The following is a 14,875-nucleotide window of genomic DNA, read 5'->3' as shown; positions in this document are numbered from 1 at the left end:
TCTAATGCATTCTAGTTTTCTTCAACATACTACCTCATTAAATGAATATACTAATGTATCTCCACCATCTTCTTTTTATTACTACAAGTGATTCTGCAAAGAACATCCTTCTAATTGTTTTCCCTGTTGTTTACCATGCTGGGTCTTGCCTTATTCCTTGCCAGATACCATCCTATTTCTCTTCCTAACCTCAGAATGAATTTGTCAAAGGCTCACCACATGTGATGCCATTATTTCCTCATTTCTCACTTACTTCTCACATTCCTTCAGTTTGTCTCTCTTGCCCTGTAATTTCAACAAAATAGCTCTTGCTTAATTATCAGGCATGAGGAAAGGTGACACATAATATGTGATGCACGGATTCCATTGTCACTGTCCCTTGTTCTAAATCTCTCGCTCCAACAGTCGTTTCCGTTGAGTCTACAAAGTCAAGTTCAAGGTGTCAGTGAATCTAATAGCAACAGTAGCACACTTCTAGGGTCCACACTTAAAGTTTTAAAGCATTATGGCATGCCGCAGAAAAAGAGAGGAATTAAGTATTATCGATTAATTGTAAAAAGAGGGAGCCTAAAGCAAACAAGATGATTTAGTGAAATGTTCAAATTTCCATGTAAAATCCAATGCATGGAAAATAGCACCTAGCTCTAATTCCTGTATTTACTTACTCCTTGAAGAAAAAAATAATATTGAGCTATGTGCTCAATCAATAAAACTCTACCAATGTCCATAAATGACACAAAGCAGTCACTTACCCTTGTTCTGCTGGAACTCACAGTCTAATGAGAACAACAAAGGATAAACTTGCTTCAAAGGAGGTAAGTTAGCACAACTTCCTAACGCAGATGGTTATCCACTGCAAGGGACCCATAAGCTCTCCAGGCAAGATGGGCAAACTCTCGTGGCCTGCAGATTTCCTCGGAAGTGTTCAGTTGCTAATGATACCACCTGATCAGGAAAAGATTCTACCAAACTCTTTGTGAAAACCCTGTTTGCTGATTTCCCCGAAATTTTTATAACCTCCTAGCTTTCCCAAATGTGCTGAAGGCTCTTGCTACATGCCTGCCTCATAACTAAAAACAGTCACAGCAAATTCCTGGGTACTTCCTATAAATATGGGAAAATCAGAAGGGTACCACCACCCAGCATGTTAGGATCCAAGCCTTCAGGCTTGCTTCAGTCCTATTCTGGCTCTCCTTAGAATTAATTTTTTCTTAAAGACAGAATGGTTTTATGACATTGATGTATCAACAAATAAAACAAGAGGGTCCTCTAAAAATGCCCTTTAGTGCAACCTGCTATCCTTTAGTACAAACAAGACAAACTAAAAGAAGTGTGAACCTTTTTGTGACATAATCTCTTAAAAAATACAAGAAGTGAATGATATTGAAATTATTTCAATTAACAAATATTTGGACCATAGGGAATAATATTTCAAGCCAGAGTCTGACCTCATGATGGGTGTCCAGCTTGAATTAATTATGTTTTGATTACACAGTGCTTTTCATCTACAAATATAATAATACAATACACATTTTATATGATTCATAATCCATTTCTATGTTTTTTGAAGACAAATAAGATCGGATTGGGGAGAAAGGGGGAGGTATGCTGAGTGAAAATGTTCACATAGTTTAATGGCTAAGAGGCTGTCCTTGCAAAGTCCCTAGAACTCTACGCTGCCCACGCTTTTGGTTTCTGCTGGGAAAAACGATGGAAATGGGAAAACAGTTTCCCTCCATCTCAGCCACAGTGCTACTATATTAGCCAGACCTTACAAATTTCATGACTTAGACCACATTAAACTGGACAGAATCCTTGAAGCATTACCTATCTCCTGTGTTTAAAGAGTGTACAACTGAAAATGGCAGTCATAAAGAAAAAACTATCCACTACAGACTAGTGGAAGTTGTTAAGTAGATTCATAGAGAAATAATGTATTGTCTACATTTGTAAGTCCTTTTTTTGGTAATTATAATTTTTTATAATAATCAGTGAAGAAAAGCTATGTTTAATTAACTTACTTTCTGTAAAATGGCAGTAATTTCTACCTTATGAGGTTGAACTGAGGATTAAACTTTTTAAAACACTAAGTCTATGCAGTCACACAGTAACAGCCTTCAAAATGGTAGCTGTCATCATCATCTTCATCATTATTTATGCACATCAAACCTGGTTTTACAAAGTATTTGAGGTGACTTTCATTAAAAGACACAACTACATGAAAGTCATTAGAATAGGAATAAGAATTTTTTAAAAACAGAAGTATTCAATTTCATTCTGAGTTTTTTACCAGGCAAAAATTTATCTACAATTCCTTACACCATAATTATTAACTGATAAGAGGGAAAATGTCAGTTATTCACAAAGACAGATTTTTTTCTTGGCACTAAAGTATGAATGTAATTTCTTACAAGATATAGTTTTTAAATGATAATGAATAACACAATTGACATGTACTCAGTAATGGTTTTACAAAAAATCCCAAAGATTTCTTTGTTGTTTCAAAAATAAAGAGCATATCATTGTGCTATAACTTGGTAAAAATATTTACAAGTGAATTGCTTAACTTCTAATCACAGAACCAAAAACTGGGATGTAATTTACATTTCCTACAGAAAGAAATGTATCTCAAGGCAACGATTCTCAAAGCTGAATATGGATCAAGATTATTCAAGGAACTTTTTAAAACATTCTAAGACCCTGTCCCAGAGCTACTGAAGCTGATCTTCCTTGGGCTGGATCCAGGTATGCATATGTTTTTTTCCATTTTTAAAATTTTGGTGAAATATACATATCATAAAACTTACCATCTTAACCATTTTTAAAGGTACAGTTTAGGGGTATAAATGCACTCATAGTGCCCTGCAACCATCACCACCATCCGTCTCCACGACTTTTTCCATCTGTAAAACTATTAACTCTATATCCATTAAATAGTAACCTTCCATTTTCCCCTCCCCCATGCCTGGCAACTACTGTTCTACTTTCTGTCTCTATGATTTTGACTACTCCGAGTACCTCACATAAATGGAGTTATACAGTATTTGTCCTTGTTTGACTGGTTTATTTTACTTAGCGTAATGTCCTCAAGGTTTGGCCATGTTGTAGCATATTGCAGAAATTCCTTCCTTTTTAAGGATGAATAGTACTCCATTGTATTATTGCACTGAATAATATCCCATTGTAATATTTCAATGCTCTCATCTATGTATTCACCAATGAACACTGGGTTGTATATGTGTTTTAGGTATTGAGAATAATGCTGCTATGGACATAGGTCTACAAATATCTCTTCAAGACTCTGCTTTCAATTCTTTTTTATCTAATGGGAGACAGGAATTATAGAAAATACTCCCAGTTTCTTCACTGTTTAGTAGGACATTTCTGAGATATGTTCTAATAATTCTTAGAGGACTCCCAGCAGAAGCTTCCTCAGGAGGACCCAGAGAATTCTTGCCCTGTTGGTGGAAATGACATATACATTGTTGACAACCTCAGGTGCAACTGTCCTCTGTAGGTTAGGTTTAATGACAGCAGATGCTGCTCTAGAACTTCACTCTCAATTTCAGAGGGGACGAGAGAAGTTTGTAGCTGCAGAGGCCACATAGTAGCACTTAACCTTTAGAGACAGTTGGACATAATTTCTGTAACGGACATCAAGGCTGAAAAGGCAGCCAAGATGCATAGACCCTCTGGGATTTGCGACAACACACCATGTTGTTCCCAGGGGCAAGATAGATGGCCACACAATGAGGGGATGGCTTAATTTATATAAGCCAAAAATAAATAAATAAAAAGCTGATAGGTGGACAGCTATCAGCCTCTGTAATGGAAAACTATGATCTCTCACACAGTGCATGACCTGATAGTGATAACATGGGACCCACCATGTCATCCTGATGTTGCTGATGGATAGTGTAAATGCCGAGGCTAAAGGATAAATGAAATCCTGGCCCAAGTCCACCTCAAATTGGTCCAGGGGGTCCATGGCCACATCCTATGATCATTTCCCCAACCTCCTAGTGCTTAGTATGGACACACAGTGTATCTCTCTGGCAGAACCCTAACATCATTCCCTGGCCTGTGGAGTAACAGCCATATGGTAGGAAAGGCCAGGTGGAAGCTCACAAATGTCCCCACTCCCCTTAGCCAAGATGATAGTTTAGAAGCAATATTATACCCTGGGTGGAATGGTAGAGTTTATTGCCACTGTAAAAGACAAAGGATGTAGGAATGGTTATGTTCATTATTTCCTCATTTAATTCACCAGCAGGACTCCGGCAAAAACCGTATGAATCATTGTAGATGAAATTGACTACTATAAACCTAGTCAAGTGTGGCTATGATCATAGCTGCTGTGCTGGAGGTGGTATCTTCACTAAAGCAGATCTGTCCAGCCTCAGCAACTTTGTATGCAGCAACTGATCTGGTGAATGGGTAATCTTTAATGTCCATCAAGAAGGAGGATCGAAAGTAATTTGATCCTGCTACCTGGTACAGATAGCAGAACATATTCATAGTGTTGACTAAGCACTATATTAACTGTGTTTCTCATTCACAATATAATCCTCAGGGACTTCAACATTTTGACATTACATAGAATATCATGCTGGTCTACTATATTGATAACATGATGCTAACTACAGCTGTGTCTTAGTTTGGGGTTCCCCAGAAGAAGACCCTGAGATGGGGTTTCGAGATCTGTTAGTTTTTTAGGAGGTGATTCCAGAAAGATGGGTAGAGGAATGGGGAAAAGAGACAGAGAAGGAAAGAAGATAATAAGCAAGATATTACCACCATTGTTGGTAATAGAAATGTAATCTCTCTGGAAGCCAGTGTGTTATGGCACCTTAGAGTTATCTCATTTAAGGAATGAAAGTGCTGGGTGATTTATAAACAAACGTCCACCAGTTACTGCCTGAGTCCAAATCCTAAATCCATTTTACCATGAATAGCTGCTCTCCTTGACTGATAGCATGGCTGTACGGATCTGACAATGCCCAGCTCATGGTAAGCAGCTACAGTTACATACCCTTGATGTCAGTGTCTGCTATGGCCCCATAATATACCAGGAGATGCTTTGCAAACAGTGACTAGTTCTCTGCACTAAATCTTTCTAGTAAATAAGCACAACATCCTTATCTACCACAGATATGTCTAACATCCTGGGATGTCCTAGGTCATGTGGCCTGAGTGTCAAGGCAGCCTATAACATAGTCTGTACCTCTTGCAGAGTCTTCCTTTGTTCAGAACCTACTGAAAACTAAGGAGCCTTCTGAGTCAACTAATAAGCAAGTCGGACCTTACCTCCTACCCTCTGGAACATGTGTCTTTATAGAGCATCTGGGAACCTTGTTACTTCTGGCTCACCAGGTACAGCACACATAGTTGGTGTCCCACCCATATCTACTTGGGTCTCACTACAGACTATTGCTCCATATGCCCCTTGAGTTTTGACAGTATCTACGTATTTTCAGGTTTAGATTTCTGCAAAAAGCCTGCTTTAACCTATGTGCATTGCAGGCCAGAAATACAAATGAGTTATCTTGCCTGCTCCAAGATTACTCAATTAATGACTGAGGATCAGCACTAGAATGCAGCAAGAAGGGCCCTGGGTAGTAAGATTTAATGAGGCACTCACTCTTGGGTGCTGACCCTGTGCTTGCTTGACCCTGACAGCTACTGCCCTTAAGTGCCTTCTTCATGGGGAAAAAAAGTATTATAATTTATATTAACCATTTTCTGTGATCTTCATTGTTATGTGTGAGTCTGAATTTCCGTTAACTGTCATTCTTCAACCTTAGTGCAAGTTTGATGGCAGTGAATTCTACCAACTTTTGTTTGTCTGGAGAAAAAAAGTATTTTATCTTCATGTTGAAGAATATAGTTTGCCGGGGGTAGAATTCTGGTTGGACAGGAATTTTTTTTTTCACCACTTTAAAAACATCATTTGGTATCCTTTGGCTTGCAGTTATTTGTTGACAAGAAGTCAGTGGTAATTCTTTTATACCCTATATTTAATACTATATGTCTTTTTATTTCTCTAACTGCTTTTAAGGCTTTCCTTTAAGTTGTGCCTTGAGTAGTTTTATTTGGATTTATTCCTGTTGATGTTTTCTGAGCTTCTTGGAGATGTAGATTATAGTTTCATCAAATTGAAAAATTTGGTGCCCATTATTTTGCCCAGTTTTTAATTGGGTTATTTTTCTTTTTCTTTTGAGTTGTGATACTTTACACCATCTAAGTATCTAGATATGTCTCTTATCAGATTATGAATTATAAAATTCTACAGTTATCTTTTTCCTTTTTTTTTTTTTTTAACTTTTTGTGGAGATGAGGTCTCGCTATGCTGCCCAGGTTGATCTCAAACCTCTGGGCTCAAGCAATCTTCCTGCCTTAGCCTCCCAAGGTGCTGAGATTACAGGCGTGAGCCACTGCACCTGCTGTTTTTAGTTTATTAGTGGCATCTTTTGAAATACAAAGCTTGTTGATTTTGATAAAGTCCAATTTATCTATTGTTTTCCTCTTTGGGTGTTTGTGCTTGAGATGCCATTCTAAGAAACTTGTCTAATCCAAGGTCAAGAAGATTTACAGCTATGTTTTCTCAAGGCGTTTGATCCATTTGGAGTTAATTTTTGTGTATGGTATGAGGTAAGAGTTCCATTTCATTCTTTTGTGTGTGGATATCTGTTTTAAAAAGTTATCCTTTCCCCCATTGAATAGTTTTGATACTCTTCTCAAAAATCACTTGGCCATATATCTAAGAGTTTATTTCTAGACTCTCCATTCATTTACATTTGTTTAAATGTCTATCTGATCCAAATGCCAATACCACACTGTCTTGAGTATTGTAGCTTTGTAGTAAGTTTTGAAATCACAAAGTGTGAGTTCTCTAACTGTACTCTTCTTCAAGATTATTTTGATTATTTTGGTTCTCTTGCATGTTCATATAAATTTTAGAATTGCCATGCCAAGTTCTGCAAAAAAAGCAGCTAGTATTCTAATAGGGAATGTCTTAAAACAGTGGATCATTTTGGAGAGTATTGCTATCTTAATAAATCTCCCAATTGATTAAAATGGAATGTCTTTATACTTATTTATTGTTATTAATTTCTTCCAGCATTTCTTTTGTAGTTTTTAATGTAAAGACTTACATTTCTTTTAAAGATTTATTTCTAGATATCTTATTCTTCGTGATGTTCACTGTCTTAGTTCTTTTGTGCTACACATATATATATATATATATATATATCTGATGCTGATAATTTATAAAGAAAATAACTTTATTTGGTTTGTGGACTTGCAGGGTGTACAGGAAGCATGGTAGCAGCATCTGCTTCTGGTGAGGGACTCAGACTGCTTCCATTCATGGTGGAAGGTGAAGGAAAACTGGCATGTACAGAAGTCACGTGGTGAAAGAAGAAGCAAAAGAAAGAAAATAGAGAGGAAGAGGTGCCAGGTTCTTTTCAACAACCAGTTCTCACAGGGACTAAAAGTGAAAATTCACTTCCATGACAGTGGCACCAAACCTTTCATGAGGGAATCCACTCCCACAACCCAAACACCTCCCACCAGGCCCCACCTCCGACACTGAGAATCAAATTTCAACATGAGACTTAGGAGAAACAAACCATATCCAAACCATAGCACTAATGTAATAGGATTTTTAAAGTTTCATTTCCAGTTATCTAATTGCTCAAGTATAGAAATAAAATTGAATTATGTGTATTGATCTTGTATCCTGAAACCTTGTTGAACTTGGTCATTAGTTCTAATATTTTTAATTGGAATCTTTAGGATTTTCTATATAAAAAATCATGTCATTTGCAAATAGAGTTAGTTTTATTTCTTCCTTTCCAATTTGGATAACTTTTGTTTTATTTTATTTACTATTTTTTTTTCTGAGACAGAGTCTTGCTCTGTTGCTCTGGGCTCAAGCGCAGCGGCATCATCATAGCTCACTGCAACGTCAAACTCCTGGGCTCAAGTGATCCTCCTGCCTCAGCCTCCTGAGTAGTTGGGACTATAGGAGAGTGCCACCATACCCTGCTAATGTTTCTATTTTTAGTAGAGATGGGGTTTTTCCCTTGCTCAGACTGGTCTCAAACTCCTGACCTCAAGCAATTCTTCCTCCTCAGCCTCCCAAAGTGCTAGAATTACAGACGTGAGCCACTACACCTGGCCTGTTTTATTTTATTTTTTTTCTATCCTAGTTGTCCTGGCTTGATCCTTCAGCACAATGTTAAAGACAAGTGATAAGAGTATATATCCTTATTTTGTTCCTGATCTTAGAGAGAAAGTTTTTAATTCTTTCATCATTAATTTTGGTTAGTTGTGGATTTTTCATAAATATTCCGTTGAGGAGCATTCATGTTGAGGAGGTTCCACTCTACTCCCAGTTTTTCGAGTGCTTTTATCACGGAAGAATGTTGCATCTTGTCAAATGATTTTTCTGTAGCTACTGAGATAACCATTTGGTGTTTTTGTCCTTTATTCTATTATTACAGTGTATCACATAGATAGATTTTTGTATATTCAACCAACCTTGCATTCCTGGGATAAAGTCTGCTTGGTTGTGGTATATAATTCTTTTTACATCTTGCTCTATTCAGTTTGGTAGTATATTGTTTAGCATTTTTTTAATCTCTAATTTTTAAGGAATATTAGTCTGAAGTTTTCTTTTCTTATGCTGTCTTTGTTTGGTTTTGGTATCAGGTCAATATTGGCCTCATAGAATGAGTTGGGAAGTGATCCTTCTTCTTCTGTTTTTGGGAAGTTTGTGAAGTATCAGTGTTAATTCTCTTTTAAATGTTTGGTAGAATTCACCAGTGAAGCCACCTGGTCTTAGGCTTTCCTTTGTGGAAATTTTTTTGTTTACTGCTTTGATCCCTCGTCCCTTAACTTTTTACAGTTCTATTCAGAATTTTTATTTCTCCATGAGTCAGTTTCAACAGTGTATATTTTTCTAAGAATTTTCCCATCTCATTGGGACTGTCTAAATTTTGATGTATGAATGCTCATAATATTCCCTTCTAATACTTTTTTCCCTAAAAGGTTAGTAGTATTGTTCCCTCCCACTTATTTTTAAAAATACATCTCAATGTATTTTAATTACACTAAAAGAATGGGGTCTATATTTTACTGATGTGTTACTTCATGAAATAATTTGGTTTTTCTATCTTTATGTCCAATTTTCATACAGCTCCATGTATACTTAAAAAATAATGTCTAATGTTAAGCATATTTTAAATTTTCTGGTAGGATTCTATATGTGTCTTTTAGACTAAAATTGTGAATTAGGTTGTATTTATATTTTATATTCTTATTAATCTTTTATCTTCTTGATTTATTAATGAGAGTTTGTCAAAATTCAACACTATGCTTGTAACTTGTTAATTTTCCCTGTGATCTTTGAAATCATTGCATTATACATTTGACATTCCTTGGTAAGTATTATATACATTCAGAATTATATACTCCTAAAAAGTCTTTCCTTAATAATTAGGAAGTAATACTCTATATTTCTAGTAATTTTTTTCTCAAAATATGTTTTGTTTTATATAAATGTGACTATTCTAGGCTTTTTTGATATTATTAGTTTGGGACTATTTCTATGTTTTCTTCTTTCAGCCTTGCTGTATTATTATGATTTAGATATGACTCAGTAAAAAACACACAGTTAGGTTTGAAAAGCACCACCTGTCTGGGAACCATCTTCTTTTTGCCTGTCAGGGTTAATCCAGCAATAATTACATTTATTATGATTTCTGATACATCTAAATATATTTTTACATTTATATATAGCTAGCTTTTCTATTTCCTACAATTTTCTTTGCTTCTTTATTGAATTCTCTTCTTGATTTTTATTGAATTGATCAGATTTTATTATCCTTTCTTCTTTATTGATTCATATGTCAAATATCCATTCTTTTTCTATACCCACTGCAGTTTCTGAATCTTAATTTCTACACTTGACCTAGAAAATCTAAAGTTCGTCAGTAGCTTTCTCCTCCTCCCAATCAATACAAGAATCTTAGAATGTTTTAATCGCATCACAATCATCACAAGTTATACCCACTTCACTCCATTCCCAGGATCTTAGACTGTATTTTTCTATAGAAGTCTAGTTCCCTATTGTTTGTATATGTTCAATTCATTGTTATTGTTTATTTTATGTGATTAATTTACATTTAGTTTTACCTACCAGCTTCTTGTTTGTTTTGTGTGTGTGTGTGCGAGCACTATTTATTATTTCTTAGATCCTTTTCTTCTCATTTCAGTTTCTTTCTTCATAAAAAATGAAGCTAACATTTCTTTCTGTAACTAATTGTGATTTACACACTATATCATTCTTTTTCTTATAAAATAGCTGTATTTTACCCTTGTTCTTATTTTAACTGGATATTAAATTCTAGGTTGAGAATTATTTTCTCTTAGCAGATATCATACCTTCAGAATCTTTTGGGAAGAAGTCTGCTTTTAGCCTAATTGTTTCCGTATAGGTAATTTAAGAAATATAATTGTCATTGTTCATGATGATGTTATCTTTGTCTTTAAAGTTTCGCAGTTTTATTACAATGTGTCTAGGGAGTATCTATATTGGATTCCCCTGAAGCAGAGATGGAGGTATGGATTTGTGTGGTAGTGTTCTATCTTATTTTAAAGGAATGTTCCCAGGAAAAAAGGATAGGGGTGTAAAATTACAGTACAAGAAAGAGATGGATGCCAAGCAAATATGTAACTTCTAGCACAATTCCAGAGAGAGTAATTTAGGCTCAATCACCCAAGATTGTTTTCTCATGGGAATCAGTTTGGGTCACATCTCACTGTTGTCTCAATCATGATGCATGGTGGAGATCCTATTAATATTTCTACATGACTAACCGTTAGTGGCAGGTTAAGGATTTTCCTTAAAGGGATAAGATGTGAATTTCCTGGTACTCTGGTCCTCATGAACAGAGGCAATGAGGCCTCATAACATGAGGAAAGCCCTCGGCCCAAAAGTTGCAGGTATTGGAGTTGGGAACCAAAGGCACATCTAGAGCCAATATGTGATTAAGGGATCAAAAGAATATGGACAGCACATTCCAGTGTCTTATACAGAGGGGAATTGTTATTGTTTGTTGTTACTGTCCTTCTTGTTAGTCATCATTGTTGAATCTGAGGATATATGTGATTTAGAAAAGGTTCTAACTACTTTTTTTTTAAAAAAAATGTCCTGCTACCATGATCTCTACTCTGTCCCAGAACTTGTATTAGGTGTCTTTTTTACCTTAATTTATTCTTCATATATCTTAATATTTTATAATTCCTATTTTTTGTATGTCTATGCAAATTACCCATGAGATCATCAGGTCTAGTTTCCATTTGACTAATTTTTTTTTTTTACTGATATCTGATCTGATTTTAGACCTGTCTATTGAGTTTTTAATTTCAATTATTATTTGTATTACTTGTTGATGTCATTGGTTCTTTCTAATTTGCTTTTTTCATAGTGTCTTATAGTCTTTATTCCCTTTATTATCACTTTAGTCATATTTATTTTTATATATTTTCCATATTTTTCTGTAATCTCAAGTTTGGGGTTATATTTATTTAATCTTGATAATAAGGGATTATTTCCCTGTGTGTTCTTAAAAACATTTGATTGTGAGATCATGAGCAGTAAGGATTGTGTATGTGTGTGAAAGAGAGAGAGAGAGAGAGAGAGAGAGAGAGAAAGTGTTTCTCCAAAAGAATCTTGCATTTGCATTTGGTAATGCAAGGTGGCTGGGATCAATGTTTTTCTATATATTTCCTGGTTTGATAGTTTCCATGACCCTCCATAACGTGCAAAATCAAGCTCCATTTCTTCACAGCTCATAGTATCAATTTTCCACAGAAATTTTTTTCTTGGCTTGTATCTCCAAACAGAGGCAAGGTTCTTATCATTTCCCTGGGTCAATGGTACCATGTTTCCCTGAAAATAAGACCTACCCATTAAATAAGCCCTAGCAGGATTTCTAAGCATTTGCGCACTAGAAGCCCTACCCCAAAAATAAGACCTAGTGATGGGCGTGGCTATGCAGCATATCTGCACAATCCATGCATTTCATCACAGAGCAGTAAAGAAGATGAGCAGCCCTTCTCCTTCTCATCTGCCCCATGAGAGCTCTATTACTCGACATGAGAGATTGGGGCCAATGGTTCTCAAAGAAATACAGTCACAAGAAATTCAGGATAGAATTCGGGGTTTGGAGAGTTATGATGATGTTCCAGAAGAAGATGGTTTAACTATATTTGAATAAATGTAGATTGTTGTACCATACTTAAAAAAAATAACACATCCCCTGAAAATAAGCCCTAGGGTGCTTTCTTGAGGAAAAATAAATATGTCTCTGTCTTATTTTTGGGGAAACATGGTATGTATTTCCAGTATCTCTTTTCACTGAGGATAAAGGGTCTGTCTTGTAGGGTTCTCATTTCTACCTTCCCACTCAAATACACCCAAAGTTGCATCTCTTTTCATGGCATTTCTTGCACCTTAAACTCAATCCTCTGATTTTCACAACAGTTTCTTCTAACACATGTACGTGTTGGATTTTAGGTCCTATTTTACTTCTAGCATCTGGATATTTCTCTCTCTGTGTGTGTGTGTGTGTGTGTGTGTGTGTGTGTGTGTGTGAGTGTGTCTATGTATTTTTCCTCACCTTTTCTCTGTGGAAAGATTGAGAAAGATTCTGGAATAGCTTAGTGCCTCAGGCAGCTAAAATGGATTCCTTCTGAACGGAAATGACAGGTAAAAATCCAGTTATTTTGCCTGAAAGAATGAGAGTGCTGCTTTACTGATTACTGATCCAAAAATGCCTCTAGGGTTAGCTGAAGAGGTAGGGTTAAAATTCTTCCATAATCTTTAACCTGATCTTCCTTGGATTAAAGGTCACCTCATTTTTTCCCATGGCATATACATATGTAATACCTGGTACTCTTTACTTCTAAGGAATATATATATAAAATTTTATGTTATTTTATTTTCCAAAAAGTTGAATATAGCAACTTGAGAGTCTCAGTGGTTTTAGTTCCCTGTGGAAAGCTCAGTACTGGTATTCACAAGTAGTTGGTTAGTTTGTTAACTGGATCCACATTGATACAGGAATGTGCTTTTAAAGAAATAAAAATATTGCCCCAGAGACTTTGTTTTCTTCACTAAATACCATCTTGATTGGCTTAGTGGGAAATACTATGTCAGGAACTGACTATTAAAATTTAAACAAGGGTCCTGACATTCGTTGAGTGCTTATATCACTGTTCCAGGCACTAGACATTTATTATCTCATGTTATCCTCATATCAATTGTATATTTAGATATTATTACTCATTTTGTGAGAATAGAGAACTGAAGATCAGGTTAGTTCATAAATATATCCAAGGTCACATAATTAAGGATGTATATGACTATAAAGCATCCACTCTTTGCACTATGCCACTAATAATAAAGTAAGGGGTTTTTGAAAAAGTGGAAAGAAAACTTACCAATGAGAATGAATTTTCAGTTAAAATATTGTTTTTAAATCAGAAAGGGGTTTAATACAGGGAATTAGGAGTTTGCAATAGGAGTTTGGAAGGACTCAAGAGCGGGCCAGGAAACCAGGGATCCACCACCCAGCCTAGAGCTCCAGGGGCACACATTTTAGGTTTGATTCAGGTCAAGGAGTTGCATCTACAATTGTTGACTTCATAATCATGCTTTCCCAGCAAAAAATGATCTGTCCTCACCTTGCCTCTTTACACCAAGAACACCTGCTAACACTACTACAGAAAAACCCAGTATTCCTAGGAGTGAGCTTGCCAACATAGTCAATAGAAATGGTAAAATAGTGATGTTTGCCTTATTTCCACTTTCTGAAACTCTCACAAGTATAGGTGATGTGATAAATCTAAGCATATCTGGATACCTAGCTGCAAAGGAGTCTAACAAATGTGATTTTTAACTTCATGGCCCCATGCAGCACAGAAAAACGCATTAGAAGAAGTAATGAATGAATACTGAGTACAAATTCATTGTTTTCATTACATTGGGGATAGTCATGGAAAGACTCAAGGGGGATATTCCTTCAGAGATGTGAATTTGGAAAAATTGGAAAAGTGAATCCACTCGAGACAACAAGGGAAACCTCCCAGGAAAGAGACTGAAAAAACTATTTTCCTACGAAATTCTTCATAGAAAAACCTTCATGGGGTGGTGGGGAATCTATTGACCAGAATAAAACCAGAAGTACACATTTCAAACTACATTATTATCTATGATTTATGACCCCTAAACATTTTACTATTTTTACCAGCTGAAGTCAAAATTTACATGTAATAGTTTTCCTACCTAAAAATAAAATATATTAAACTTCTGTAAATAAGTTTCAATATTCTTGTTAACAATATGAATTAGTAAATGTGTAATATTTCACAGAGAAAATGAAAAATAATTTGTAAAAACTTGTAGTCAGAAGAACTATTTTTAGTTACTCTGTTTACTTGGCAGTAGCGTTCCCCAGACATCATGCTATAAACTTTTTATTTTGTCCTGGACCTCTACATCGTTTTCCTATATCCTATATTATTAACCTAAGGAAATAAGTGCCTTTCTTATAGGAGCAACCAAATTCTTTACAAAAATGTTTCCACAAAACCAAACCAAAATGGGAGGTAGGTCGTGAAGTTGTGTTAAGTTTGCTGCCTGATTCTCATTAGACTCGTTCGACATTCTTTTGAGTCCTAGGCACATGGTCTCTGGCTATTTTCATGACTGCTATAATGGAATTACCATTTCAGGTTTGTAGGAGGTAGGGAGAAACATGATAGGAATAGCAAAAAGGAATGGCTCCCTCATAAACAATCTACT

The sequence above is a fragment of the Microcebus murinus genome, chromosome 10, assembly GCF_040939455.1.
Source record: "Microcebus murinus isolate Inina chromosome 10, M.murinus_Inina_mat1.0, whole genome shotgun sequence".
NCBI lineage: Eukaryota > Metazoa > Chordata > Mammalia > Primates > Cheirogaleidae > Microcebus > Microcebus murinus.
Note: the sequence above shows the minus strand (reverse complement) of the source record.